The sequence below is a fragment of the Amblyomma mixtum genome, chromosome 4 (assembly GCF_055824585.1).
Source record: "Amblyomma mixtum isolate Tamu chromosome 4, ASM5582458v1, whole genome shotgun sequence".
Classification (NCBI taxonomy): Eukaryota; Metazoa; Arthropoda; class Arachnida; order Ixodida; family Ixodidae; genus Amblyomma; species Amblyomma mixtum.
Window position 1 is genome coordinate 98,848,973 of NC_143015.1, and position 9,754 is coordinate 98,858,726.

Here is a 9,754-nt window from a genome sequence, read left to right on the forward strand (position 1 = left end):
CTTCTTTTATGGAACATATTTGGCGCGAGAACAATGGGGGCACTAAATTATTCAGTTGGATCCCTGATACATTTAATATTCCCCTTATTCGTCTACCCAGGAATCCTCTTATTACTTTAGTTGCTGGGCATGGTAGATTGGCGTTCTGTTTTCAAAAAGTTGGCCTGTCTCCGTCTTCAACTTGCTCTTCTGGGATGTTATGTGAAGACCTCCGTCACTACTTCCGGGATTGTTCCGTTACTGCTTCTTTAGTTTCTCGCTTAAAATCTCTTCGCTCCTCAGACATCACACCATCTGTTCACCCCTACCTTCTCCGAGACCATGCTACTTCTGCTCTTCTCCTTCAAATGTTCTAATCATTGTGTCACACCACACTGCCATCTCGTTCCCCCCTCCTCCGCAACATGCACCCAGAACATCACAGGGAAAGACGGGAGAAGAGGGCGGAGGCGCTGGTTAAAAGGGCCGGGAACATCAGGGCAAATGAGGTTGCCTACGTGGACGCAGCGAGTGGCAGGTCGGGGGCGGCGGTCGCCTCAGTAGTCGACGGCCGAGGTGCACCAGTCACCGCCGCCTCCATTAGGAGTAGAAACATAGATACGACCGAGGAGGTCGCAATAGCGCTTGCTTGCGCCGGTACCAAGGCTAGTTTGATTCTTAGTGACAGCAAAACAGCAATCCGCAACATCGGAAAGGGCAGGGTCTCGCCAGAAACGGCTCGAATTCTGTCCGCAGCCAAAATTGATCGCAAGATCACCTTAATTTGGGTCCCAGCACACACATCCATCCCCGGTAACGAGGCGGCCCACATGTTAGCCCGAGATCTCTACTTCCGGGTAACTGTAGAGCCACCCGACCCCCAGGGGATGCACGAACGTTTGCAAACATACGCTGAAATCGCCGTGCACTACAGGTTAGGCAGGCGTCTAATGCCACCACTAGATCCAAACTTAACCAATACAGAGGCCATCGCCAGGCGACGATTACAGGCCGGAAATTTCGTTAACCCCGTCAGGTTATTTCAAACCACGTTAGACGATAAAAAAGGTGACAAATGTAAGACCTGCGGAGCGACGGGGACCCTAGATCATATAATTTGGCAATGCCTTGGATCCCCGGGTGCTGAGGACAATATTAAGAGTAGAGAAGCCTGGGAGGCCCTTCTGCGAAGCGAGGTCCCCGCCGACCAGAAACGAGCTGTCCTCCTGGCGGCTAAAGCCGCGAAGAGACGATGTATCTTCGCCAGTCTTTAGTCGCGGAGGTCCCGTCCCCCGTCCCCTAGTCCTGCGTGCCAGGGACGGGTAGTAGGGGGCCTCCTACATCGGTGGAAATAAAAGTTGTTATCAATCAATCATCTCCTTCAAATGGGTCACCTCATAAGTAGCTCAATTCCTAATTATTCACGCTGATTTCTCTCTTTCTTTTAATTTGCCTTCTGCGCATTGTTTTGACTTGTTCTGTTATTATGACTATGCTCTGGCTTTGGTTTTCTCTATTTTTATTATTATTATTTATTCCGTGGACTGCATGCTGTGTGGAGTACATTTTTTGCATTGTCGTACGGGACAGTAACAATCCGACCCACTCTTATACATTAATCCACCCACTAATATTCACTAATCTACCGTTAACCGACCGTAATTTATATTAATACTCCGAAATTTATTGCGGTCGGTCAACTTCTGATATCCAGCGGTGAGCCAGCTTCGAAATGGTATCGAATTTTCTTTACGAATTGGGGAAATGAAAAGTGCACTAACATTTTGTCGCAGCGCAGTTAGTCGGCCCAATATTGGAAAAGTATTGGTAAAGGGTGTTCCTACGAAGGACCAATGTAAAAGCATCTATTTCCAATATTGGGTCAATTACCTGAGCTGGTTGGGATATGCATGCTGGTCCTGACTCCATTACGTACAGCATTCTTCAAAACCACATGGCTATGAACACCCTGTTCTTTGGCTCTTCCAAAGGGCGGAAAAGCAGAAGCAACTCCAGCTTACTTGGACATAACTTTCTTTTGTGAGCCAACTGTGGAATATTGTAACATTTTCGGATAAGAGTTAATGAAGAATACCTTAGTAATCTACTATTCGCTGATGACATTGCCTTGCTAAGTCACTCAGGAGATGAACTGCAAAACATGATCAGTGGATCCCGCATTTGCTGCGGTACAGATGACGCCACGTGTGTCCGGGCGATCCCCGGCTCTCTGAGTATGTTCTGCCCTGAGCGTCGATGGTTCGCCATTACTTCGCGTTCTCTCGAGCTCCTCCAGGTGCGCTGCTATTGCATGCATCTCGATTTGATTCGCAGAGCGGACGTTTAGCACCTCATCTCCCATCAAACTGCCTGCTTCGTACCGTCGGCAGTGCAGTATGTCACGGCACGTCTGATGGAAGAGGTCCCACGGCGGTATTCGCGGCCCTGTGTTCGGTCAAAAGCAGCACAGATAATCGGCACAATATTATAAATGGATGGATTTGCTCTGGTCCTTTGAAGGACTGGCCTTCGCCAGTACATTACCAATACTGGTCTGATAAGCTGTGCTGCTCGGGGTGGAAATCACTGAGTCTTTTATTTTTCTTAGCTCTGGATTGGACGCGACCGGTGTTGGCAGGCTATGAGAAGCACGGTCATATCCATGCATTGCGTCCCAACACGACGTGATACACCGCGGCAGAAGGCCATTTAGGCCGGAATACTGAACGGCATAGTTAGCATGAGGCAGTCTGACGATTGTGTGTGATTATAAGTCTTGGCATTGAAAAAAATGCCACCAGAGAATTTATCCTTCATACTTCTTTCACGAAGCCTGGAACGTTTGAAGGTATAGTATGTACCCCTTTGCCAAAAGTAACCGAGCAGCAGGTTTCTGCTTCTCAACCGTATAATGGAGCCGTTACACCTGCCATAAAGACCGAAAGGTTTCGAAACGTGAGGAGAAGGCTTCACCTTACTTTAGAAAGATTCAGACCTTAAGGGCTGCCATAAGTGCTTCACCACGCTGCTAAAGAACAAACCAGCTGTTCCCGGTTACTTTTGGCTGAGACGGCACTTAGCAACACTTAAAGGTTAGCGTTGCCGACGCGCAAGAAAGGCCGAGGCAGCAGTGCGTAGCAGTCGTGTGGCACTGCGCTCGTCGATAGTAAGGCTCGCACGCCATCTACAAAAGGAATTGGGACGTACAGGTAGTGGCGATATGAAAGGGAACACAGGAGCCCGTTGCTTCCGCGCTCTGCGAAGCGCTGCCGCCGACAGCCAGAGAGCATGGGCGTGGCCGGGCGCATGCGCGGTAAGAACAGCCGCCTTTGTCTCTTGCGCATGCACCTATGCCACCGATTCTCGCCGGATCTCAGCGGCACCGCTTCGCGAAGTACGGAGGCCTCGTGCTCCCGTGTTCCCTTTCATACTGGCGTTACCTGTATTTTGGCCTCGCATAATGGGGGACGTGGCACCCTTTGCATCCCTGTTGTAGCGCGTGGTCCTGCGCACGTCCAGCTTCGAGCAAACAGACGCAGCAGAGAACTCGGCTGAAAAGTCCACGGGACGCTTCAACAATGCGGCTTTTAAACTCATTGCGCTAGTGATCGTGAATTTAGGAAGTACCCCAAGTATACACTTTAACAATCTTACCACGCAGCTCTCATTGCATCCTGTACTACGCGTTTTGCATGGCAGCCTTACTGAGAGAACACAGAAGGGATAGAAATTTTAGGATTCAGGTATGAGGCTCGGGTACTGCGCATGCGTACACGAAAACGTATCCCTGCCCGTGGGAAAACGTTTCGATGGAGGCGCAGTGCAAAATACACCCGTTTGCCATGCGATTTGAGTGCACGCTAAAGAACTTTTCCTCTTTCTGTTACTGTCTCCTTCATACCTTCTCCCCAGCGTGATTGAGGTGCCCACCGAGGAGTTACGGCGCCTTTGTCTGTAAACATAACTGGTGATGCCAAAACTATGCATTTTCCTGCTTTGTGCGTATATGTATATCTCAGAGAATAATGATCTTTGTAGTTAAGGTTACACTGTAGTGAAGGAACAATGATTAGGATCAGCCCTGCGCATGAAAATGACCTCACAGAGTGTTGCATCACATCCGCCATTTTATGAATATGCACCGCGTTGTCAGCCGGAGAGACAAAAACTGGCAGTGGTTTAGCTCAGTTATACCAGGATATACATAGCGAGAGGTACGGTACCATAGAGTTAATACAACAAACTCTAGAGGGAAAGCTGGCCATTGAGCCCATGCATTCCAGTGGGCAACGCATGAACGCAGCCATCACACAACGGTTTGCGTGTGTTGCCAGCTGTTTTGTCACTTTCTAAATCTGGGCAAAGAACGGAGTTGGAACCTGGCAACGTTGTCCGTGGCAAGATGGCGGTATGCAGAGTAGCTCTCGACTGCTCTAAACTGCTGTAAACAACGGCAAAATCGTCGTGTTTGGATCGTTTTCAGTGGTATGCAGTGTCGCATACCGACTGTAATTTCATATAGGTGGCTTGTGACTTCTGAATTGTTATTTGAAGGCTAGTACCGCGATTGTGACGCGCTGAAGTGTATTCGTCTGTAGAGCGCACGGGATTTTGCATGTCCTCTGTTGTCGAGTGCAAATATACGTCGGAAATTTGCTTTGACCCCAAAAGGGCGAACACAATTCGCAAAGGAAACGAATGCCCAAGGTAAATGGAGCAACTGCTCTGCCTGGTTTGTTTTGAATGCTCAGCGTTTTGTTATATTAAGAAGAACTTCTTGTTGGGCGAGTTGGTGCATACTGTTGTAGGAACGAATTGCGCACAAAAGACACACACAGGAAAACACGAGGGAGACTGAAAGAGCGCAAACTATGAACTGGTGTTTATTGGATTCAGTGCCGCTTTGTAGGCAGTGTACACACGTGCCTACAGAGAGGGGAAGGAGGGGATGAGGAGGCAAATGAACCCTGCGCGACAATCCATCAAAAACGCTCCAAAAAATTCTTTTCCGCGTTGTACAATGGAACAGAGGTGTCACTCACACATTTATCACCTCTTGCCTTGATGTGGTATGCCTCTAGAAGTTCACGGGAAACTTTGTCATTACTCCTGCCGAGAATTCTGATATTATTTAGCAGTGGCTCACAACCGGTGCATGCAATGCAATGAGCAGGCAAATTCGCTCCTTCTCTATTCCTAATTGAACGCTGATGCTCCCCTGCGCGTTCATTCACGCAGGGTCCTGTCTGGCCCACATACACGCGACCACACTTCGGCGGGATGAGATACACAACGCCCGTGGCGCAATTTACGAAATGTGCCGCATGCTTTATCACGCATGCTCTTCGTCGAGCGCCTTCCGCGCTGATCCTTTGGCACAACCCGGCGAGCTTACGTGGCGCCGAAAACACCACAGGGACGCCATGCCTTTTTGCCACTTTTTTATGTTGTGGGCCACCTTGTGCATATACGGTATGACCGTAGTCTTTCTTCGCGGCAATCGCTCCTCGTTGTTGGCGCAGTTTCCTTTTTTTACCTTCCGAAGAAGGTTCTCGGCCACAGCTGAGATGACCTCGCGAATTTTTTGGAGCGTTTTTGATGGATTGTCGCGCAGGGTAGATTTGCCTCCTTACCCCCTCCTTCCCCTCTTTGTAGGCACGTGTGCACACTGCCTATAAAGCGGCACTGAATCCAATAAACACCAGTTGATAGTTTGCGCTCTTTCAGTCTCCCTCGTGTTTTCCTGTGTGTGTCTTTTGTGCGCAATTCGTTCCTACAATTGTTATATTAAATGTCGAAGGCTTGTTAGAGTACCGGGGGCCTCTCGCGTTTTTTTTTTTTTTAAATCTTTCTCCTTCGCCGAGGAAGACGGTGCCGTGTTTTTCTGGCGCGAGATGAGCTCATAATGGGATTTTTCGTACGCAGCAACGCTCAGAGCTTCATCACAAACGAATGAAACAAGGTGGAGGCAGAAATGCATGAAACGCCATGTACCGCTCGAGAAACCTTCGTTTCGTGTCCAGCACTGTGCGCATTAAATTGTGCGTGCTTGGTTGGTTGTTGTGGTGGGTTTTTGTTATTATTTTTGTGTTGGTTTTTTTTAGGTTTACGGCCGCTTTTGCTTCTAATGTGTGACACTGCTTTTTTGCTGAGATATTTTTTATTCCTCTGTTTGGTTTCAAAACCCATTTATGAGAAGTTATGTGCCGCAAGTACTTTATACGCACGGGATAAGAAGGGTCCTGCGATTACATGTATGCTGTCTTGTTTACAAGCCGATTTCCTGCCACTGGCTGTGTTCGGAGCAATAATGCGCTGTCAGATACGCTTGAGCTGAGGATTATAAGTGTGCCTCTTTTCCGTAAAATAAATAGTTGGTAGACTGCGCATGTCCTTCTTGTGCCGTTGTCGTTGCGCGGCCGTTCATATCAACATTGTTACCTTAATTACCGCATGCATTAGTGATGAAAATCGTACTAAAACGGATTTAAGCAAGAACACCTGCATACTTTATAAGTATCGCCAACGTGTTCTCTGTCAAGCAGATTGAGGCAATGGCGTTAAGAAAGTCGAATGCCGTGAAAAAGTAAACGGCTGCAAGGTTCATTCGCTTGGTGTCAGCCGCCTTTAAAGAGAGTTCCAAGAGCGGGAGATTTTCATTTACACGCTTTACAGTAGACAGTTGTCGTGAAATGTGCTATGTATCTCTTCCCACGTTTACTCACAAATGATGCAAAGTGCCCTATCCTTTTGGAGCTTTTGCCATGCATCAACACACGAAGGTGGCATCGCGGTGAACGAGAGCGTGAGTGACTCCTTGTCGTATGCAGCTCCTTGAATTAAGTGCCTTGAAATCAGGTTCGAAAGCAGAAGTTTAAAACTGAAACTCCGAGAGCGTTTATTCAGTTCACTCGTGAACATGTTCGCAATCGTCCGATATTAAAAGAAGTGACCACAATCAGTATGCTAAAGATTACAAAATGTGTTTAAAACATTGAAAATACGCGTAAGAATGACATATAATTATTATCTCTGCCGCAGTTTTCCGAATTCAAACTCAAACTTCACCCATCCTTCACTTTACGAGAAAAAACTGTGCTGGCCACAATAGTGTGTTGTAAGATGGCGTTCAAGATGGCGACTTACATGCGTGGACCGCTTTGCGGCTCAGCTTTACCCCCCTGTACGGTAGATCGCTGGCCGCACAGCGTCGGCTTCGCTCTCCTTGACCGCCATGACAGTGTTTTTTTCCACCGCGACCCTCCTCCTCCCCTTGCCGCGCATGCGCAGTAGAGCACGGCGGGCCAGCTGCGTGTCGTGCATGCGCAGTCTCTCTCTCGGTCGGAGGCGCGCGGCTCACCGGCTGCGCGGCTGTGACGTCAGTCAGAAAATCGCGTACAGAAAATGGTGCAGAAAATCTCGGTGATGGCAAGCAAAACAAGGGTGACGTCATCAAGCGGCCGTAGTACGCACAAAGCAAGCCGAGCATCGCCACGTCGGACAATCTTATACATGATACCCGCCACTGGCCGAACTCCACTTGAAGCCATTCATGTCGTGACATTCATGTCATGTCGTGACAACAAAACTGTGACACAACTGTGTGTCGTACAGCTTTCCAGGCGGTGTCATACGATTTCTCATTGCATAGTGCTTACCTGTGTTTGTGTGTGGGTGGTGTCATACTTCGAAAAAAAAAAGATTGATTGATCGCCGGAGATAAACTGACTTCGCAAACCGCAACCAAACGTCCACGTCTTGCGTCCATGACAAGCTTTCGCATTCCCACATGTAAGTAGTCGTAAGTGTCTGTACCATTTTTTTTTAATTAGGTGTCCCCGAATACCACTGGCATTGGAGTAAGAGAGCGAAAGCAACTGTTTGCCGTTTTGGAAAATATTGATGCTGGGTCCCATGAAAATTAACCTGTGTTGAAGTTCACCGTGTCGATGGCAGCACCGTCGAAAGCGCCAAGGCAAAAAATATTATCAGCCAAACGAGCGCCTTCGATCGTCCAGAATGTGTTCTCATGTTTGTCGCGGGTCAAACGACTGGCGGCACCAGTTTTTAGGCATGCATCGGATCAATTGAAGGGCCACCTCGGTACTGCAGGTGACCTATGCATGTGCCAGGCCCGGGGTTCGCAGCTCTGAAGACGAGGCACTGCAAACTTCGACGACACTTGATGGCCGGTCGTCCTCGAAATATAGCCACGAGAGAAACACCGAATTAATTCCAGTACGTGTTCGCTGCCACGCATGTCTTTTGGCAGCCGTCGCCTTCTAACTAGCAGTTCGTTGATAGTAGTTAGCCTTGAATGTCGACAGCAAATATTAGTTCCACTCCCGGCACCCTCGATTTACTTCCCCGCAATATGCGACGTGCCCCTCAAAGTGCGGATGCATAGTATATTGACCGTTAGCGCGCATTTTACGAGCCAGCTACAGGAATTGCATGCTTTACTATCACTAGCCATGCATCGTTTTGAAGCGAGTAGCATTAAAAGCCGGTGTCGCATGAAACCACATTCGCTTCTTTACCAGCGACGAAACGATTACATCTAAAGTGCCCTGCGGTCTACGGGCTTCATCTTAGGAGCTTGAAGCGCACCAGCTGTGACCGTAGTGTCGAGTAATGATGATGATTAAAAACTTTATTGGCACTAAGTCTGGTCACTTCCATCAGTAAAAAGCACAGTTGGATTCCCCGATTTCTTTCGCCCGTTGGATCATACAAAGCTATTCCTTCGGGTCCCAGCTGGTCAGGGCGGCATCCCAGTTGGCGTGGGTTACGTTGGGGATGTGTGATTGAGTAACAACTCGCTTCCAGCAAAGATGACAAGTACAGGGCTTGCGAATGTAACAATATCCTTTTTGGTGCAAAATACATTGCATAATAATCATAGTTGACTAAACCACCGGCTCCTCTCAGCTAGGCAACGTGTTTAGTGCAACAGTGCACGCTTATGTCGGCTGAGCGTTTCATTGGAACACAGGGTCGGAATTAACCACGCAGAGAACGGTACAAGGGGAGGCCGATGATCGCTTAGTGTAACTACAGAAACTGCTGATATGCCCAGGCCACGCCGTCCAGAACGTTAGCGTGCATGTCTCGAACGGGCGGAGGTCTCCAGAAACTTGCAGGCAGGCGTCCAAGGGTGAGCCTCGAGAATTACGCATGTATCGGACGGAGCGTCACTGATACCAGTATGTTCTTCACAGTGTCAAGAAATAGCGAACGGGTTTCTACCTAAATCTTATCTCCAACCTTCACATGTCACAAATGCCACCACGCTGCGGCGGCTTATGCCCGTCAAGGTGTTGGATACTAGGCCAAGCAAAACAACCGAATAGTCACACATCGAGAAAAAGAAAAGGGTCATACAGAATATCAGGATTTCAGCCGTTCACACGCTGAAGAACTTCCTCGAGGTCATCGTAAAGCTTTAGAGCTTCCTTCCAATCGAACCATTCGGGTTCGGTAGCAACGGCAATCTTGCGATGGGCTTTCCTGAACAGTTCATCGCAATCAACGCCTGCAGGCATGTCACAAAGCAGCACTGCGTCCCAGTAGTACAACACGAGAATAGGAACGTCCGCCATGGTGGCCACAAGGATGGCAGGCGAGTCGATAGCAGCGTTTCTGGGATCGGCAATGAGCGCCACAGACTGCTGAGCGCGGATCTCGTTCTTCAGGGCGCGCTGGAAAGCTATTGTCGACACTAAGGCAACCGACCGGCCTTGCACACATTCTAGGACAGCCTTAACCTTGGCCT